This window comes from Oncorhynchus clarkii, chromosome 2, assembly GCF_045791955.1.
Source record: "Oncorhynchus clarkii lewisi isolate Uvic-CL-2024 chromosome 2, UVic_Ocla_1.0, whole genome shotgun sequence".
In the NCBI taxonomy this organism is placed as follows: Eukaryota; Metazoa; Chordata; class Actinopteri; order Salmoniformes; family Salmonidae; genus Oncorhynchus; species Oncorhynchus clarkii.
In genome coordinates, this window is record NC_092148.1 from 22,957,282 (window position 1) to 22,977,323 (window position 20,042).

Here is a 20,042-nt window from a genome sequence, read left to right on the forward strand (position 1 = left end):
CAGACACTAAACAGAAAACAACTACCCACCAAACCCAAACGAAAAACAACAACTTATATACAGTGGGGCAAAAAAGTATTTAGTCAGCCACCAATTGTGCATGTTCTCCCACTTAAAAAGATGAGAGAGGCATACATGGTCTTCGACAAAGGTTTGTGCAAAGTGGCCAAGCCGCGATGGAGCGTTTGAGGGGGGTCCTCAAGCGGTAAGGAAATACAATGACATTATTGAGATGCATAGGCTTACTACATAATGTTGTCATTGGTGGGTGAGTTTAGCCTAAATATTTAACCTTTTTGACAGGGTTCCCAGATGCCCAAGGCGTTGCCCACAAAGCAAGACCAAACCTTTCTGTGATCCTCGTCTCAGTGGGCTCGTGCAGAGTTTGGGTGGGTTTTTGTTTGGCCTATTCCTCGCCCCTGTGTACGGAATGACTGCACTGTTCATACAGAACCAAGGGCTGTGGTATTGCGTGTGTACCATGATCACCATAGCTTTCCTCTCAGCATTTGGCACGGGCCTCTCCATCCGCGTGCGTGCGAATGTTGTACTCATGATGCCAATGCTGTGTTCAAGTGAATAGCCTACATATGAAGATTGTTTTAACCATACCACAAAAAAAATAGAATATGTGCTGTGCGTTGAAATGCACCCAGCCCAACAGTCAAATCAACACTTTGTCAACATTTAGACAGATAGTCCAATTCTGATCTCTTTAAACCCACTATTTTGTCTTTTTACCAAAATAAAAATGAGAAAATATCTAATGTGATTTGTCAAAATCCCAATTAGTGTGAAAAAATATCAGAATTGGGCTGCCTGTCTAAACGCAGCCTTTCAAACAGAGAGAGACAAACGGGATTGATGCAAACTGGATATATTGTTTCCCAGGCTGGTGAAGGCACATACAGTAGAAGGGAAAGTGGAGGTGGAGGTGTGTCCATGTCATAGCCTACCTGAAATCAATTAGAGCACACAAACAATTAATTCAAACAGACCAATAAGCTCACAGTTCCAAAATCACATGGTTACCATGCTGTTATGATACTGATGATTTGTCTTCCACAGATTGTTTGTTTACATTTATTCCATTGTGGCTAGATGGAAGAGGCCTACAGCTCAATCTAGTGGTAGGGTCAACAATTGTTGACAACTAGCATTGTAGCTAAGCCTAACCCTAATCCTTTTCCTAACCTTAACCTCATTCTCCTAACCTGTTACATTAATTCACCTAACCTGCCACATTAGTTATCTTAGCCTGCCATGTAAACATACCATCTGTGGCAACAAATCATCAGTATTACCACACCGGGAATTAACCTTTGTTTGGTTGTAGTACGCCAGAATACCCCACAGGCACCTCCAACCTGTTAACATTTTCCCCTGCTTTGAAAAGAAACATTTACTAAAAATACACTAAGAATGCTATCTTTCATATAGGAGTCGTGAGCAAGTAGCGACGCCTCCACGTTTACAAGTAGCTCACCCACTGGCTCAATCTCTTTAGGAAAGTCAGTTTGGAGATGTCAGAAGGGCTGGTCCATATTCTTTCTAGCAGGCCTGTCTAACTTTTTTTGTGCAAAATTATCATGATCTGGCTTATAATGAGAGCCTCAAGGGGGGAAAAATGGGACATTGTGGGGGCCTCGAGGGGGGGGGAATGGGCTAATGTGTTAGAAATGCCAGGACCGATTTCAGGTCACATTCCGCCCCTGAGTTGACAAAAGCAGTGCAGAGGTGGAAGATGTGTAGGTAACTGCTGTTTGACTTGACAGGAAAATAAACTCAAGTTTTTAATCTTGGTGCTGAGCAAGTGTGTTAATTAGTGCTAGCTAATTGCTGTAGGCTATGGCATGTGATTGTTCTAGAATGTTATTTATGTATGTCCCTTATCGATGGGTGAATAAAGCTAAAGCAGCCAAGGTGATAATGGCTGGAGTCGTTTTTGCTTAGCCAAAGAACCCGACCAGGCGTTCATTCAGGGGTTAAAGGTCATTCAGGGGTTAAAGGTCATTTTTTGAGATCAGTGTAGATCCTCATTAACTTGAATAGGGATTCATATGGATCATTTCAAATTCATTTATTTTAATAAATTAGGGCAGATACAAATTAACAGTTGAAACAGTTATTCAATGCAATGCCTCGTAGTTAAGCCAATTTTCAAAGCTATTTGTGATCCTGTTTGTTGATTTCCCACGGCGAGCCATCATGATTGGTTCTTGCCCCCACCCCTTGGCCACCCCAGGAAAAAATAAAAATAAATTGGAGAAACGCCCGAGTGGACGGAATGACCTACAATGCAATACTCAGTACACCAACTTGTTCTGGGTACCACTAATGCACTTTTTTTTTCCCTCACATTGAAGGGCAAGGACTTCCTCCTGTTCCTCATCTTCTCCATGTTGGTCCAGGGCCCCATGACCAACACCCTGGAAAACTTTGACCGTGCAGCGGATAGCGTGGTGTGTGGGGCTGAACTTGCCACAAGCCAGACCCAGCAGGTACGTCTGTGGGCCATGCTTATTCTAGCACTGTCATTATTTGAAGACACTGTTAGTACAGTTACTGTATCTAACAATTTAACTATCCAAATGAAGCCTTCCATTGATTTCTGTGCCCTCTGCCCCCTGTTACAGCTCGTTCCCTGAGAAACGTGTTACACTTCCTGGTCGGCATTGGCGAGGTGTGTAATGACAAACTGGGTACCCCCTGTAAGAAGTGTAACAAGCTATTTGATGATGCCCGTGATGACTGCATGGAGATCCTGTCTGTGTTCAACTTCCTTTGTCACATTGTGGATGGGTTCCGTCCCCTCTGTGGTCTCGCTCGAGGTTGGTTGACATGTTTTTCCATCATACAGTAGAATCACTATCCTCACTCACCCTTACTTCCATCTGCTGTCAGTAGTAGAGGAAGGGTTTTGTTTTTTAAACGTTAATGTTTTCTTGTGGTTTTTATGGAAAGTTTTCTTACTGTTCTGAGAACAGTACTTTAAATAGAACCATGAGGAAACCTGCAAAAAATGTTATGCTGAAGTACTGGAATTCCAATAGTAGAACTTAATTTCCTAACATTCGCTGAACATTCTGAGAAAATTCATTAAATGGAACCATGAGGGAACTTGCAGAAAACATTATGCTGAAGTTCTTGAATTCACATAGAAGAACGTTGTTTCTTAATGTTCTCTGAACATTCGGAGAACATGACTTTAACTAGAACCATTAGGAAACCTGTAGAAAACATTGGAATTCCCACAGAAGAACATTGTTTCTTAACGTTGTCTGAACAATTTGAGAAGATTACTTTAAATAGAACCATGAAGAAACCTATAGGAAAAGTTATGGGAAGATTGCATGCAAAATAACCATAGGATAACCACGCTCTCGCCAAGCTTTAAACAACATATGGTTCTCAGAACATTATGTGCTAGCTGGGTGGTCAGTAGTTTAAAATCTTCTGAAACTCAGTTAAAATGTCCCCTTTTTTTGCACCCGAGCCTGTTTTTTCCGATTTTGGTGAACAATTGCTGACTACAAATATGTTAGCTTATGGAAAAATAGATCACCCATTGTTGTGAGGTTGACATCAGTGTGGAGGTACAGCACAGCCCTCCTCTCTAGCTCTCTGGAAGCTCTGCGGTGCTCTGTGTTATTCTTTAGCCTAGGAGGGCAGGGTAACTTAGGAGCCAAGGCCTAGTTAAAACCCTCCAGCCCCACACTGCCCTCATGTTTCCTCTCACATTTCCCAGGAGGAGCGCAGGCGTGAGTCACCCTCCATCCCTCTGCCTCCCCTGTTTTCTTTTCAAATGAATTATTGTTTCATATCCACCGCTGCTCTCGGGCCAGCCAGGAGCCAGCCAGGAGCCAGCCAGGAGCCAGCCAGGAGCCAGCCAGGAGCCAGCCAGGAGCCAGCCGGGCACTGGTGACTTTTTAATCCAAACATGACCCGAGGGCCAGAGATGAAACACGCTTCCTGGCCCTTGGGAGATCTAGAATGCTGCTCTCAGCATAAAGTGAATGGTGGCATTTCACTTTCTAAACTATGGGTCATAAATCCTATATAATGCTGTCTTATAAACCTGACATGACACTTGGGTTTACTTTTAATGACCGTTCACAATGGTTTTATGAGACAATGACTAGAGCCTGTGATGCAGAGATGCATTTGTCATGTAAATTAGCTAGAGGTTATGTCATTTGTAGGTATGAGAACAGTAATTATCAATGCATTCCTCTCATGTCAGTTGGTCAGCTGTTTTGCATCATCCCTTCTTACATTGTCGTCCACATGAAGACATAGATTGCTGCCCGTAAGTAAAGTCCAGAGGGACAAAAACCTTGCCCTATATAATAGTTTCTACTACTTCTCTATTCCAAGGTAGAACATTCTTCAATTCCATAATTCTACTGTAACTCCTTTTTGATGGCCAATCTAAACAGTCACAAATGCACAGTGGCACATTCTTGAAGTGCCTCTTTGCTCTCTTCTAGCAACCATAGCAGTTTTCGAGAAGATGAAGAAGGAGTTTGAGTTCAACATATCGGCCCCTATGCACTTTGACATGAATGTGAACAGCAGTCAGACGGTGCAACAGGTGTCACAGGATATGATGGAGGAAGTGTCGGTGGAGCTGGGACGTTTCTAGGAAGTGATGGGGCTAATAGCCTACATAGGCCTCTTCCTTCTGCTGCTAATGTACCTACGGTGAGTCTATCTATATTCATTCACATGGGTCATGCAAACAAGGTTTGACAAGGAGCGTTTCCCTTGAGTTTGCCCTGCTCTAGTGTGTGTGTTTGTGTGTGTGTGTGTGTGTGTGTGTGTGTGTGTGTGTGTGTGTGTGTGTGTGTGTGTGTGTGTGTGTGTGTGTGTGTGTGTGTGTGTGTGTGTGTGTGTGTGTGTGTGTGTGTGTGTGTGTGTGTGTTTTTTAGGGCTGTCCTGTACAAACATAAGTACCTGCACCAGAATGACTTTGACAACACTTACATCACAGATCAGTTTGAGGAGCTCAACGAGAGATTGGCTAGAGAGGGAAAACCCCCTGTCTAACCGCTCAGCCAGAGAGAGGCCCGCACCTACATCAGAGCATGTGTGTGGAGCAGGAAGAATGCACAGGAAAGAGGAGAAGATAAATGGATTGTAGGGAGGAAGCATTGTGGGTGTTGATAGAAAAGGTAGGGAGCGAAAGGATATAGAGCAGTTAGAAAATGAGAACAACAACAAAAACATCTAGAAAGGTGAAAAGAGAAAGTCAGTGTAACATTGATGTCATGGCAGTGAAAACACCCACCTAACCTCCCCTCCCACACACCCATCTCTGTCCTTTAGTCTCAGTGTACCTGACGGCCAGGGAGCGGTGGACGGCTGCCCTCAGCGCAGTGTCCATTCTCAGGCACATAGCCATAGGATGCCTGGGGTGGCGCTGGACCTGGTGGTCTTCTGGATGTTTGACCTGGTGCACTACCAAGCCCAGGGGGACATCGTGGCCAGAGGCGAGACAGTCTGGCTACAGGGAAATAGATGATGTTCAGTTCAAGGTTATTTACTGTACTAAAAACATTGAAATCTTACTAGCCACCCCACCCATCAGTGTACTCACAGGTTCATGGTTAAAAACAGGAATAGATGAGAGGTATAATATCTGCATTCGTTATTGCTTCCAAAAAGTATATTTACCTGAATGAAACCAGAAACACTGCTAACAAGCCGAGTCTCAAAACATGTTTGTACAGATATTTTGTTTGTACACATTTTGTTTGGGCTGTTATTTTGGACTTAGTTATTTTAGACATAACAGTTTATTTTATGAGAGAAAGTGGTTGTTCGGTGTGATGAATAACCTTGCCTGAAACCTGAAGTCTATCAGTTTACTCCATTCTATTCAGTCCAATAAAGGAATTAAACTGGACATCAGTTTCCAATGAAATACTATAGAACAGATTATTCTAATGAAATTGTATATCAAACCATATTTGGAACCAACAACATCATCCAAGACATTGTGTTCTCTCTTTGTGCTCTCTCTAGCACCCATCGTATTGGCAGTGGAAGTAAATGGCACAGGCAATGCCCTGGACATCTTCAAGGACATAGCAGCTGCCTTTGCCATTCTGCAGAAGGGCAGCATCACTGTTCTCAGCAAGAATTGTCAGAGCCAGACCACTCAGGATACATGCTCATAGGTAACACCTAGACTAGTAGTATTTAGTATTTACTAGGATCCCCAAGGCCAAGGCAGCAGCTACTCTACCTGGGGTCCAAACAGGAATAAAACAATTACATGAAAACAAAACAACAGCCTACATTCTAAATACAATAATACCATACATTATTACTCTTATTACAAATGTATAATATTTACAATACTACATTAAGGGATAATCAACGAGGGGCTATGCATTCTATGGAAAATAATGAACGATGTGAAAGGTGTGTTCCACCAAGCGTTAGTGGAGTGGAATTGGCCGTCCATGGAGGTACATTGTTTTCTAGAGAGTGCATAGAGCCACAAATTGATTATCCCTTTCATACCATGGATATAATTTAACACATTTGGCACTAGAAATATGTTCATTTGTTTCTAGAAATGTGTTCAACATCCATTAAAGTAGCTAGCAAGTTTACTACATAGTGTCAATGGTAACCAAACAAACAGACTTGCTAGTTTATCTAACCAAATCATCAGTCCTAGTTTGCTGTTATGAAAATCAAATTCAACAATACCGTGCTCAATTCGACTTGCTTTTAAAAGAAGCTCAAACAAAACATGTAAAAATGAAATATAGCCAACAGTATGGCTGTCAAATTAAAACCATTCTAACAATATTTCTGATTGTCTTCTCAACTCACCATCACATACTTTTAATGTGGGACAGTCAATTGCAAATTAGTCTGACATATTGTCTCTTATCTCACCACCACTAATGAGATGGGTGTGCTTGAATCATGTCGCATCGGAGCTTCTCAAAGTCAGGGGGCGTGATCGACCTGGATCGATATTTAGTTTTAATTCAGAAGAGAGATCTGAATCCAGCTTCACACAGATATAAACTGGCGAAGGGCAGCCTACCATCATTTTTATGGTGCTTTCAAGACAACTGGGAACTCTGAAGTTCAAATCATGACGACAGTGATCTTTAGGATGCAAAGTCAGAGCTCTAGAAAGAGGCCCGAGTTCCTGAGTTGGAATTCCGTGTTGGATGACCGTTCAAAACTACACTGCTCAAAAAAAAATAAAGGGAACACTAAAATAACACATCCTAGATCTGAATGAATGAAATATTCTTATTAAATACTTTTTTCTTTACATAGTTGAATGTGCTGACAACAAAATCACACAAAAATGATCAATGGAAATCAAATTTATCAACCCATGGAGGTCTGGATTTGGAGTCACACTCAAAATTAAAGTGGAAAACCACACTACAGGCTGATCCAACTTTGATGTAATGTCCTTAAAACAAGTCAAAATGGCTCAGTAGTGTGTGTGGCCTCCACATGCCTGTATGACCTCCCTACAATGCCTGGGCATGCTCCTGATGAGGTGGCGGATGGTCTCCTGAGGGATCTCCTCCCAGACCTGGACTAAAGCATCCGCCAACTCCTGGACAGTCTGTGGTGCAACGTGGCGTTGGTGGATGGAGCGAGACATGATGTCCCAGATGTGCTCAATTGGATACAGGTCTGGGGAATGGGCGGGCCAGTCCATAGCATCAATGCCTTCCTCTTGCAGGAACTGCTGGCACACTCCAGCCACATGAGGTCTAGCATTGTCTTGCATTAGGAGGAACCCAGGGCCAACCGCACCAGCATATGGTCTCACAAGGGGTCTGAGGATCTCATCTCGGTACCTAATGGCAGTCAGGCTACCTCTGGCAAGCACATGGAGAGCTGTGCGGCCCCCCAAAGAAATGCCACCCCACACCATGACTGACCCACCGCCAAACCGGTCATGCTGGAGGATGTTGCAGGCAGCAGAACGTTCTCCATGGCGTCTCCAGACTGTCACTTCTGTCAAATGTGCTCAGTGTGAACCTGCTTTCATCTGTGAAGAGTGCAGGGCGCCAGTGGCGAATTTGCCAATCTTGGTGTTCTCTGGCAAATGAAAAACATCCTGCACGGTGTTGGGCTGTAAGCACAACCCCCACCTGTGGACGTTGGGCCCTCATACCAGCCTCATGGAGTCTGTTTCTGACCGTTTGAGCAGACACATGCACATTTGTGGCCTGCTGGAGGTCATTTTGCAGGGCTCTTGCAGTGCTCCTCCTGCTCCTCCTTGCACAAAGGCAGAGGTAGCGGTCCTGCTGCTGGGTTGTTGCCCTCCTACGGCCTCCTCCACGTCTCCTCGTGTACTGGCCTGTCTCCTGGTAGCGCCTCCATGCTCTGGACACTACGCTGACAGACACAGCAAACCTTCTTGCCACAGCTCGCATTGATGTGCCATCCTGGATGAGCTGCACTACCTGAGCCACTTGTGTGGGTTGTAGACTCCGTCTCATGCTACCACTAGAGTGAAAGCAACCAAAACATCAGCCAGGAAGCATAGGAACTGAGAAGTGGTCTGTGGTCCCCACCTGCAAAACTACTCCTTTATTGGGGGTGTCTTGCTAATTACCTATAATTTCCACCTGTTGTCTATTCCATTTGCACAACAGCATGTGAAATGTATTGTCAATCAGTGTTACTTCCTAAGTGGACAGTTTGATTTCACAGAAGTGTGATTGACTTGGAGTTACATTGTGTTGTTTTAAATGTTCCCTTTATTTTTTTGAGCAGTGTATTTTTCCCAGTTGTAGCTAATTTCTTTCCGAGTTTCCAGTTGCAGTGAGCGCATGGAAGTCGGAGATTTCCGAGGTCCCAGTTCCAAGTTCCCAGTTGTTTTGAACTCCCCATTAATGCTCAGAGGGAAACAGCAGGGCCTTTGAGTTAAGAACAAAACTCCTCCGTAGTGACCCGTGAATGCATTGTCTGCAGTATTCAGTCACATGACAGCTAGATCAGCTGTTCAAATTCACTTACCTGCATGTCAACTGAGCCAGGATCACAGTAGAACGGATTGGGAAGTAGGTCCGTCCCAAAGTACTCATCCAAGCGTTGGAGGTGAGCAGTTGTGTGGGACACTTCTGTTATTTTCTTTTCATTACACAGAAGTATTTTTTTTCTTTTAACATCCCATTGTGAATGACAACAATTCCTCTCTCAATGCATGCATTTTTTCTCCAACACTCCCCCTTGATAACCACCAAGCTTCAATGTGAAACATTGCCATGCTCTGATTACATATCTCCACATAGTTTTGCGAACAGGTGTGTGCGCAGTGGATGTGGTTTGATGTAGTTAACAATCGAAGTTACCTGCTGCAGTATATCTCCAAATTCTGTGCTCAGCTCTTTTGCCACCAGTTGCTCTCGGTGTATCATACAATGCATCCATATTGCATCCATAACTAGAGTGCAGAGGCCTGCCCCCCATCCCCTGATAGATAGAGCCATATCTGTGCAAATGTCCACCATTCGATCCCATATGGAATCTGTTTGTCGTCAATATAGCAACGCAGCACACTCAACATTCCATATGCCGTTTCATACTTGGAAATCGTGAAACAGAACAATATGTCCTTATGAATAGCATCCCCCGACATGTATAGCAAACAAAAGTCAATGCATAGGCATCTCGGCCCTAACAGCTGTCGTCCATTTGAATAGCATAAGCTTGGAAGTTTTTGAGTCATTCATTCAGAGTTTCCTCTTGATTGTGAGCAATATCATAAATGATTTGTTTAACAGTGTTATCTGACAAAGGTATTTCTGTGCCTCTGCCTCCCAACACATTGTTTTCACCATATCAATTGCAGCCGGTAATATCAAAGTCTCTGCAATAGTGTATGGTTTCATAGGTTAGTGGGCCTAGCCATTCACCGTGGGAATGATTCAAGTGCAACGGTCAAGTGCGGCCTTTTCCCATGATCTAAGAGAGCTCTCTGGTTTATTAATTTATACATATAAAGGTATGTATTTAGATTTTGGGGGAATTTTGGAAATTCTCCCGCAACCCCATTTTCATATCAGGTGACTGATCTCTGTCCGGGTGTCCGGGTGACTGATCTCAGAAAATTCCGCAGGTGAAGAAGCCGGATGTGGAAGTCTTGGACTGGCGTGGTTACACATGGTCTGCGGTTGTGAGGCCGGTTGGATGTACTAAAACGATGTTAGAGGTGGCTTATGGTAGAGAAATTAACATTAAATTCTCTGGCAATGGGCGCAGTGGTCTAGGGCACTGCATCTCTAGCTGTGCCACCAGAGACTCTGGGTTCGCGCCCAGGCTCTGTCGCAGCCGGCCGCGACCGTGAGGTCCATGGGGCGACGCACAATTGGCCTAGCGTCATCCGGTTTAGGGAGGGTTTGGCCGGTAGGGATATCCTTGTCTCATCGCACACCAGCGACTCCTATGGCGGGCCGGACGGAGTGCACGCTAACCAAGGTCGCCAGGTGTTTCCTCCGACATATTGGTGCGGCTGGCTTTCGGGTTGGATGCATGCTGTGTTAAGAAGCAGTGCGGCTTGGTTGGAGGACGCATGACTTTTGACCTTCGTCTCTCCCGTCTCTCCTGAGCCCGTACAGGAGTTGTAGTGATGAGACAAGATAGTAACTACTATTGGATACCACAAAATTGGGGAGAAAAAGGGGGGTAAAATTTAAGAAATAATAATAATAATTATCTGGCAACAGCTCTGGGGGACATTCCTGCAGTCAGCATTTCAATTGTATGCTCCCTCAAAACTTGAGACATGTGGCATTGTGTTGTGTGACAACTGCACATTTTAGAGTGCCCAGCACAAGATGCACCTTACCTGTGTAATGATCATGCTGTTTAATCAGCTTCTTGATATGCCACATCTGTCAGGTGGATGGATTATCTTGGCAGAGGAGAAATGCTCACTAGCTGGGATGTAAACACATTTCTGTATAAAATGTGAGAGAAATAAGCTTTTTGTGTGTGTGGAAAATTTCTGCGATATTTTGTTTCAGCACATTAAACATGGCACAAACACTTTACATATTACACTTTACATATATTTTTGTTCAGTAAATATATTTTTTTGTGGACTTTTAACATTAAAATATCTGGTAGAACTTGCCCCTAAGATTAACATACAGGTAACTGCCAAAATAATGGAAACACTTGAGTAAATGGGGGGATACAAAGTATATTGAAAGCAGATGCTTCCACACAGGTGTGGTTCCTGAGTTAATTAAGCAATTAACATCCCATCATGCTTAGGGTCATGTATAAAATTATTTGGGCCATTATTATTGCTACCATGGCTATGCTCCCATAGGATGACAATGCTCCTATCCACAGGGCAATAGTGGTCACTGAATGTTTTGATGATCATGAAAACGATGTTAACCATATGCCATGGACTTCTCAGTCACCAGATCTCAACCTAATTGAGCACCTATGGGAGATTCTGGAGCGGTGCCTGAGACCATGTTTTCTATCATCAACAAAACACCAAATTATGGAATTTCTCATGGAAGAATGATGTCTCGTCCCTCTGGTAGAGCTCCAGACACAACAGTCAATGCCTGGGTGCATTGAAGCTGTTCTGACTCGTGGTTGCCCGACTCCCTATTAAGATGCTTTATGTGTTTCCTTTATTTTGGCTGTTATCTGTATCTATGCCTTGGCCTAGGGATATGGAGTAAATTCTACAGGGTCTCTGTATTTTTTGCTGTTTAACACTGACACCCAGTGGCCAAAATAAGCTGTTTGCTTTGCTTCCTCTCTCTTAAAAGGAGTTAAGGAGGCTCGTGTGTGCCAGGTACCACCCGAAACGAGAACGGGTACGTTATGACCCAGTCACAACTCTCTCTTTATCTGTCCAGTCCCAAACCCCCTCCTCTAGCCCTTACCACTTCTGTGTTTGCTGATCTCAGGGAACCAGGTAGGTGTAGTAATAAATGGATACCTTCCCAGTGGACTTAGCTGTCGCTTACACCTATCCATTTAATTTAGATCTGCAAACACTAATGAGTTAGGGGCTGTCAGTTACATAACAACTACACTGAAATAAAAAGATCCACAGATAGATTTGTTCACAATAGCCACTACAGGTTGTGGTTTTGTGCAGGCAGAATATAACTTGTTCTGCAGCAGTCTGCTGGTCTGAGAGTCTAGGAGAAAGAGGAATGTGAACCATGCATAGAATTGAAACAAGGTCAGCACTGCACAGCAATACAGATGTACTTATCTTGATTTCAGGACAAAAGAACAGACAGAAATGTTATGCTTAAAAAGTTAATACAGCTTGATCACGTTCTCTTCTTGTCGTGCCAAAGGTAGATAAACTATTAAACCAGGGAAAAAAACTATAATTTTGTTGTCGATTCTGGTCTTATGTAGTGGCGGTCTTTGTCATTGTTTGTATACTAGTAGTGGCACGGTTAGCATCAGCCATTATCTATTACAAACTGGTGTGACAGGGAAGGTGTTGCATCATTCTAATGGCAGTGTTCATACACGTTGTCAGCAGCTTCAGGTTTAGTGTCACTACATTTTATACTAGACTGTTGGATCAGATGGAATTCAAACCATGTACAGAATGTTGAGCATCAGCACCGGGTCTGTGTACCGTAACTTTGTCTATGTGCACACATAACTCTATGTACAGGTAACTGCCAAAATAAAGTAAACATAGTGTCTTAATAGGGCGTTGGGCCACCACAAGCCACCAGAACAGCTTCAATGCACCTTGGCATAGATTCTATTGGAGGGATGCGACACCATTCTTCCATGAGAAATTCCATAATTTGGGTTTTTGTTAATGGTGGTGGAAAACGCTGTCTCAAGCCTCGTTCACATCACCCATAAGCACTCCGTTGCGTTGCTCCAGATGTCATGCTTTTCAATGGGGAAGTCCATAATGGAGTGCAAACGCAATGCCCCCTTGCAGTTGAAGGCTCCGTTGCAGGACGGACGCTGCAAACTTGAACATTTTTCAAACTTTGCGTCATCTTTAGTCCAGCCAAGAACAGGAAGTTGCCAGACCACAGAGATAATGTGGTTTTCGCTAATGGCTTTATGGGATAGCTAGCAACTTCCTATAAGTGAATACAATTTAATAGCAATGTTAAATGATTATATTATATGACTGTTGCCTCCCGTAAACATGCGCCACTACAGAATCTCCCATAAGTGTTCAGTTGGGTTGAGAATTGAGATCTGGTGACTGAGACACACGAACACCCTTTAAACCCCCTATACTGCTTTGAGACCCCTCTTTCATAGTCACTGAGAACTCTTCTTCTAGCCGTGGTAGCCAAAATAATGGGCAACTGGGCATTTTTATACATGACCCTAAGCATGATGGGATGTTAATTGTTTAATTAACTCAGGAACCACACCTGTGTGGAAGCATCTGCTTTCAATATACACTGCTCAAAAAAAGGGAACACTAAAATAGCACATCCTAGATCTGAATGAATGAAATATTCTTATTAAATACTTTTTTCTTTACATAGTTGAATGTGCTGACAACAACATCACACAAAAATGATCAATGGAAATCAAATTTATCAACCCATGGAGGTCTGGATTTGGAGTCACACTCAAAATTAAAGTGGAAAACCACACTACAGGCTGATCCAACTTTGATGTAATGTCCTTAAAACAAGTCAAAATGAGGCTCAGTAGTGTGTGTGGCCTCCACGTGCCTGTATGACCTCCCTACAACGCCTGGGCATGCTCCTGATGAGGTGGCGGATGGTCTCCTGAAGGATCTCCTCCCAGACCTGGACTAAAGCATCCGCCAACTCCTGGACAGTCTGTGGTGCAACGTGGCGTTGGTGGATGGAGCGAGACATGATGTCCCAGATGTGCTCAATTGGAGTCAGGTCTGGGGAACGGGTGGGCCAGTCCATAGCATCAATGCCTTCCTCTTGCAGGAACTGCTGACACACTCCAGCCACATGAGGTCTAGCATTGTCTTGCTTTAGGAGGATCCCAGGGCCAACCGCACCAGTATATGGTCTCACAAGGGGTCTGAGGATCTCATCTTGGTACCTAATGGCAGTCAGGCTACCTCTGGCGAGCACATGGAGGGCTGTGCGGCCCCCCAAAGAAATGCCACCCCACACCATGACTGACCCACCGCCAAACCGGTCATGCTGGAGGATGTTGCAGGCAGCAGAACGTTCTCCACGGCATCTCCAGACTCTGTCACGTCTGTCACATGTGCTCAGTGTGAATCTGCTTTCATCTGTGAAGAGCACAGGGCGCCAGTGGCGAATTTGCCAATCTTGGTGTTCTCTGGCAAATACCAAACATCCTGCACGGTGTTGGGCTGTAAGCACAACCCCCACCTGTGGACGTCGGGCCCTCATACCACCCTCCATGGAGTCTGTTTCTGACCGTTTGAGCAGACACATGCACATTTGTGGCCTGCTGGAGGTCATTTTGCAGGGCTCTTGCAGTGCTCCTCCTGCTCCTCCTTGCACAAAGGCGGAGGTAGCGGTCCTGCTGCTGGGTTGTTGCCCTCCTACGGCCTCCTCCACGTCTCCTGATGTACTGGCCTGTCTCCTGGTAGCGCCTCCATGCTCTGGACACTACGCTGACAGACACAGCAAACCTTCTTGCCACAGCTCACATTGATGTGCCATCCTGGATGAACTGCACTACCTGAGCCACTTGTGTGGGTTGTAGACTCCGTCTCATGCTACCACTAGAGTGAAAGCACCGCCAGCATTCAAAAGTGACCAAAACATCAGCCAGGAAGCATAGGAACTGAGAAGTGGTCTGTGGTCACCACCTGCAGAACCACTCCTTTATTGGGGGTGTCTTGCTAATTGCCTATAATTTCCACCTGTTGTCTATTCCATTTGCACAACAGCATGTGAAATTTATTGTCAATCAGTGTTGCTTCCTAAGTGGACAGTTTGATTTCACAGAAGTGTGATTGACTTGGAGTTACATTGTGTTGTTTAAGTGTTCCCTTTATTTTTTTGAGCAGTGTACTTTGTATCACTAATTTACTCAAGTGTTTCCTTTGTTTTGGCAATTACCTGTATATGTCTATTGTCTGCCGATAGGTAATTATTGTCTTGCCCTGGTGACAATCTAATTTTGTCTCTGAGATTGACAAAGCATGATCAGGAAATTCTATAGATTATCTACTGGGCCATGCTGCAGATGCATTCTATTTGTCCAGCACCTTTTCCAGATCCAGACACTTCCAGACACTTTTAACATAACATAGAGCAGGTAATGGTGTTTCTCATTCCTCTGTGGGGCCGGAGCGGGTGCAGCTCTTCCACATGAGGATTCAGTCTCTAAGCCCTGCTGAGGTCTGTAGCCAGGAATAGGGCAGAAGGAGAGGGACCCAGATTCCTCCAGACACTCACAACCTGGTAAAATGAATGTCAATTTCACCTAAATCTCCCATTCTTGAAGCCATTTCTCATCTTTTCACCATGTTAGTATTTTAACTAGTGCATTTTTTTTGCCCATGCAAATCCAGAATAGTACAGGACTGTAACACATTACACATATTTATAGTGGATGTGTGTACAGATAGCTTTGACACATCACTAATGTTATTACAGCTAATGATGTGTTCTTTAATCTAGCCTCCCAGGTGGGTCCTACCTGGCTGAAATTATGGGGGTGTCCTCTGTCTCTTGCATGGCCTGTGGAAGGGGAGGAGAGGGACAGGATGACCCCAGCATGGTCACATGCATCACCCCTCAGTGTAAAGGTACAGCAGCCGAACTCAGGCCTTTAAGGTTGTCTTTGTTTGGGGATTTTTGTTTTTGTTTATAGGACCCCCTTGAAAAGTAGATAGATCTGTTTCCTCTACAAGCTCATAAAAGTTACCTGCCTTTCATGTACCGCTTTTTTTTGTGTCATAAAATCGTACCTTTTTTCCTTGTAAAATCAAATGGAGTTTGACCTTACAGTGTGTACAGTGAGGGAGTTGACTCTGTTAAACTGTTGACTATAAGGATAAGAATTCAGCTAACACCTTTGGTGAAGCACAACGAGGGGTGTTTCTCAAAGCCAGATTTGCAACTCTTTGCAATCACTTATTACTTGTTACTTGTTGTTTCAGAATGTTAACCCATGTTTGCAGTCCATATCTTTGATACTATTTTGTGAAATAGCCCCTGGTCTTGATGAGTTTTATGTTCCTCTTGGCAATCTGACTTTTCTGTTCCATTCAACTGCTCCACTGTGGTTTGTTGCACTCTAATCCGTGTGCTGTTTTAACGTTACACAGGGGTATACTGTAAGCAGTGCTTCCAGAGTATGGGCCAGGTGTGTGCAGTTTGCATGGGACCCCTGACCTTTCAGGAGGACTGTGAGAAAGAGCTGGGAGGCATCCACAGGGACACATTACTCATGATGACCACGCGTTAGACTGTTAAACCTGTTAGACTCTAGCTGCCCACTTAACTATCGTGTTACACTTTGTTTGGTTACACTTAAAATACAGTAAGTTACTCACTTGCCCCAATTGCATTTTGTCACTAGAAACAATTTGTAACGTAGTAACTAAACATATAACTAATGTGGAATAATAATGAATTAATGAACTAGAATGTGTCTCTTAGTCATACAGAAGAGCAGTTGTGTGTTGTATGTTCCTGTATGTTCCAGAGACTCCAGTGATGATGAGCAGCTGGGCCTGTGGACCGCCGCGCTAACTTGCCCCCAAATCCCCCACAGGGGCACCAGGAGACTGATGAAGAGGGGGATCGCCATGGCAACGTGGCGAAGGCCCTCAGAGAGCAGGGTGCAGCGTGGGGCCTTCAGCAGTATAGGGCTGGTGGAAGTAGACAATGGGGACATATATATATTTTTTAAATAACTTTATTTAACGAGGCAAGTCAGTTAAGAACACATTCTTATTTTCAATCACGGCCTAGGAACGGTGGGTTAACTGCCTTTTTCAGGGGCAGAACCACAGATTATTACCTTGTTTCAGTCACTAGTCCAACGCTCTAACCACCTGCCTCACGAGGAGCCTGCCTGTTACGCGAATGCAGTAAGAAGCCAAGGTAAGTTGCTAGCTAGCATTAAACTTATCTTATAAAAAACAATCAATCAGTTATAATCACCAGTTATAACTACACATGGTTGACGATATTACTAGTTTATCTAGCGTGTCCTGTGTTGCATATAATCGATGCGGTGCGCATTCGCGAAAAAGGGCTGTCGTTGCTCCAACGTGTACCTAACCATAAACATCAATGCCTTTCTTAAAATCGATACACAGTATATATTTTTAAACCTGCATATTTAGCTAAAAGAAAGGTTAGCAGGCAATATTAACCAAGTGAAATTGTGTCACTTCTCTTGCGTTCATTGCACCAGAGTCAGGGTATATGCAACAGTTTGGGTCGCCTGGCTCATTTCGAACTAATTTGCCAGAATGTTACGTAATTATGACATAACGTTAAAGGATTTGCAATGTAACAGCAATATTTAGACTTAGGGATGCTGAATTTCACTGAAAGAATAAACGTTTTGTTTTCTAAATGATAGTTTATGGATTCGACCATATTAATGACCTAAGGCTCATATTTATGTGTGTTATTATGTTATTATTATTATGTCATTATGTTATGATTTGATAGAGCAGTCTGACTGAGCGATGGTAGGCACCAGCAGGCTTTTAAGCATTCATTCAAACAGCACTTTCGTATGTTTTGCCAGCAGCTCTTCGCAATGCTTCAAGCATTGCGCTGTTTATGACTTCAAGCCTCTCAACTCCCGAGATTAGTCTGGTGTAACTGATGTGAAATGGCTAGCTAGTTAGCTAGTGCGCGCTAATAGTGTTTCAAACATCACTCGCTCTGAGACTTGGAGTGGTTGTTCTCCTTGTGGAGTGATGGGTAACGCTGCCCAGGTAGCAGAGAGGGATGGAAGCTATACTGTTACACTGTCATGAGAATTATGTTCTCAAGGTTCCTAACCCAATTCAATTATACTACTCAGTCTGTGACCTAGAATTTGTAAGATACTGGTCGAATGAAACAGATGGAGGCCCAGCTAAAATAGTCAAAAAGGTTTATTCACGAGAGCGCTGGTCTGTTGTACAAAACCATTCATTTTATACTGGCTTCTTACGCACATACTTTCACACACAAACTTTAGGTATCCTACGCACACACTGTCCTGCTACCCAGCCGACAAAGATTAGGGGAGTCCGAATCACTCAAGAAAGGGAGGACCCTGGGAAGTACTCTCAGTGGCCCCCAGCCAAGGTCGGCACCGAATCTTGCTCAGACAGTCTGTTTTTAAGATACTATATCAGACATTGTACAGATATATTGTTTTACCCTAATTCTGACTAAAAACTACACTCACGGATATATAATTCTACTGACTAAAACCATACACCTCATTAATTATAACTTTATGATTCTAATCAATTTCATACAATTATATGGTTTCAGGGTGGAGTATTCTAATCATTAATTTAAACCTATAAATTCCATCAACATACACTGGCAATACTAAAAAAATAAAAAATACAATTCGTATAGAGAGAAATATTCCTATAATAACTACAACCTAAAACTTCTTACCTGGGAATATTGAAGACTCATGTTAAAAGGAACCACCAGCTTTCATATGTTCTCATGTTCTGAGCAAGGAACTTAAACGTTAGCTTTCTTACCTGGCACATATTGCACTTTTACTTTCTTCTCCAACACTTTGTTTTTGCATTATTTAAACCAAATTGAACATGTTTCATTATTTATTTGAGGCTAAATTGATTTTATTGATGTATTATATTAAGTTAAAATAAGTGTTCATTCATTATTGTTGTAATTGTCATTATTACAAATACATTTAAAAAATCAGCCGATTAATCAGTATCGCCTTTTTTGGGTCCTCCAATAATCGGTATCGGCGTTGAAAAATCATAATTGTCGACCTCTAGACAGTAGTGGTCATATCAGTCCCCCCCATTGACTCTGAACACAGGTAATGGAGATGTGACTCTTCATATTTATGATTATGATCACTACTATCATTACCATCAGAATGAACATGATCTGACATTTATTTGAGCATTCATTACCAAGACTACTCAGAACAGGACCACTCTGAGCCTAGTGACCATGAGTATAACCACAACCCCAACCCAACATTGTCCCTCTCGGCCGTCTGTGTGAGCGGGAGGGCTGGAGAACCAAGGGTGCGAGAGTGACACTTCATACAGTGACGCCTTGTTTCACTCTATCACCTCTGGCCAGACGGTCACAGTCCACAGCCTTGACCACAACTCACAACCGCAACTTTCTCAGGGATGACCACCTTAAAACCAACCAGCTCCACTTACATTCAGAAGGAACTAATTGTGCTCAGCTCAGAACACTGCAGTCTGTGATAAAGAGGCTACAGATGCTAATAGGGATGAGCAAATAAAATAGGGGAACTTCATAGTGAACTTTTAGATGCATTTGAAGTGTTCTCCAAATCTAGAATGTAAATGAGCTTTGGTTTTGGTTAAATTCCCCCTATTTATGATTTAGTAACATTGGAATGCACTGCATGAATCACCTGCACTCCAGAGGTTCATTTATAATCAAACTGATGATAACCTTAGATGCTATAGGGCCAATGACCTTAGAGTTATTTGAAAGATGAATAGTACAAGCTGATGTCATGGATTGTGGATTGACCATTTTAGGACCATTTTAAGAGAATAAATACATTATTTAAGATTTACATTTTATAATGTTAGTCAGACTGTTTTGTGATATTCATATTTGTATATCTCTGTGGAAAGTTGGAAACAGATAAGGACACTATGACTTTGTAAATGGGGTGGTAAACGCCCACAAAGTTTGAATTAAAAAGTACAATAAATATGTAAACTGAATAACAACGCACACGTCTCATGTTTCCACCCTCAGTTCATTATACAGGCCCAGTGTTAAATGTCGATGTTTCTCCTCCCCATTCCTTGTCTGATGCCGGGGTGGAATCCAGTTTTTTTTTTTTTTTTTTTGCGTGTGTGTGGGAGGATA

General features: G+C 43.2%; 1 pseudogene; it reads left to right on the plus strand.

Moving 5' to 3' along the window:
* The first annotated feature begins 176 nt into the window (after positions 1-176).
* Positions 177-16,416, plus strand: LOC139376923 (DC-STAMP domain-containing protein 2-like; annotated as a pseudogene).
* The last annotated feature ends 3,626 nt before the right edge of the window (positions 16,417-20,042 follow it).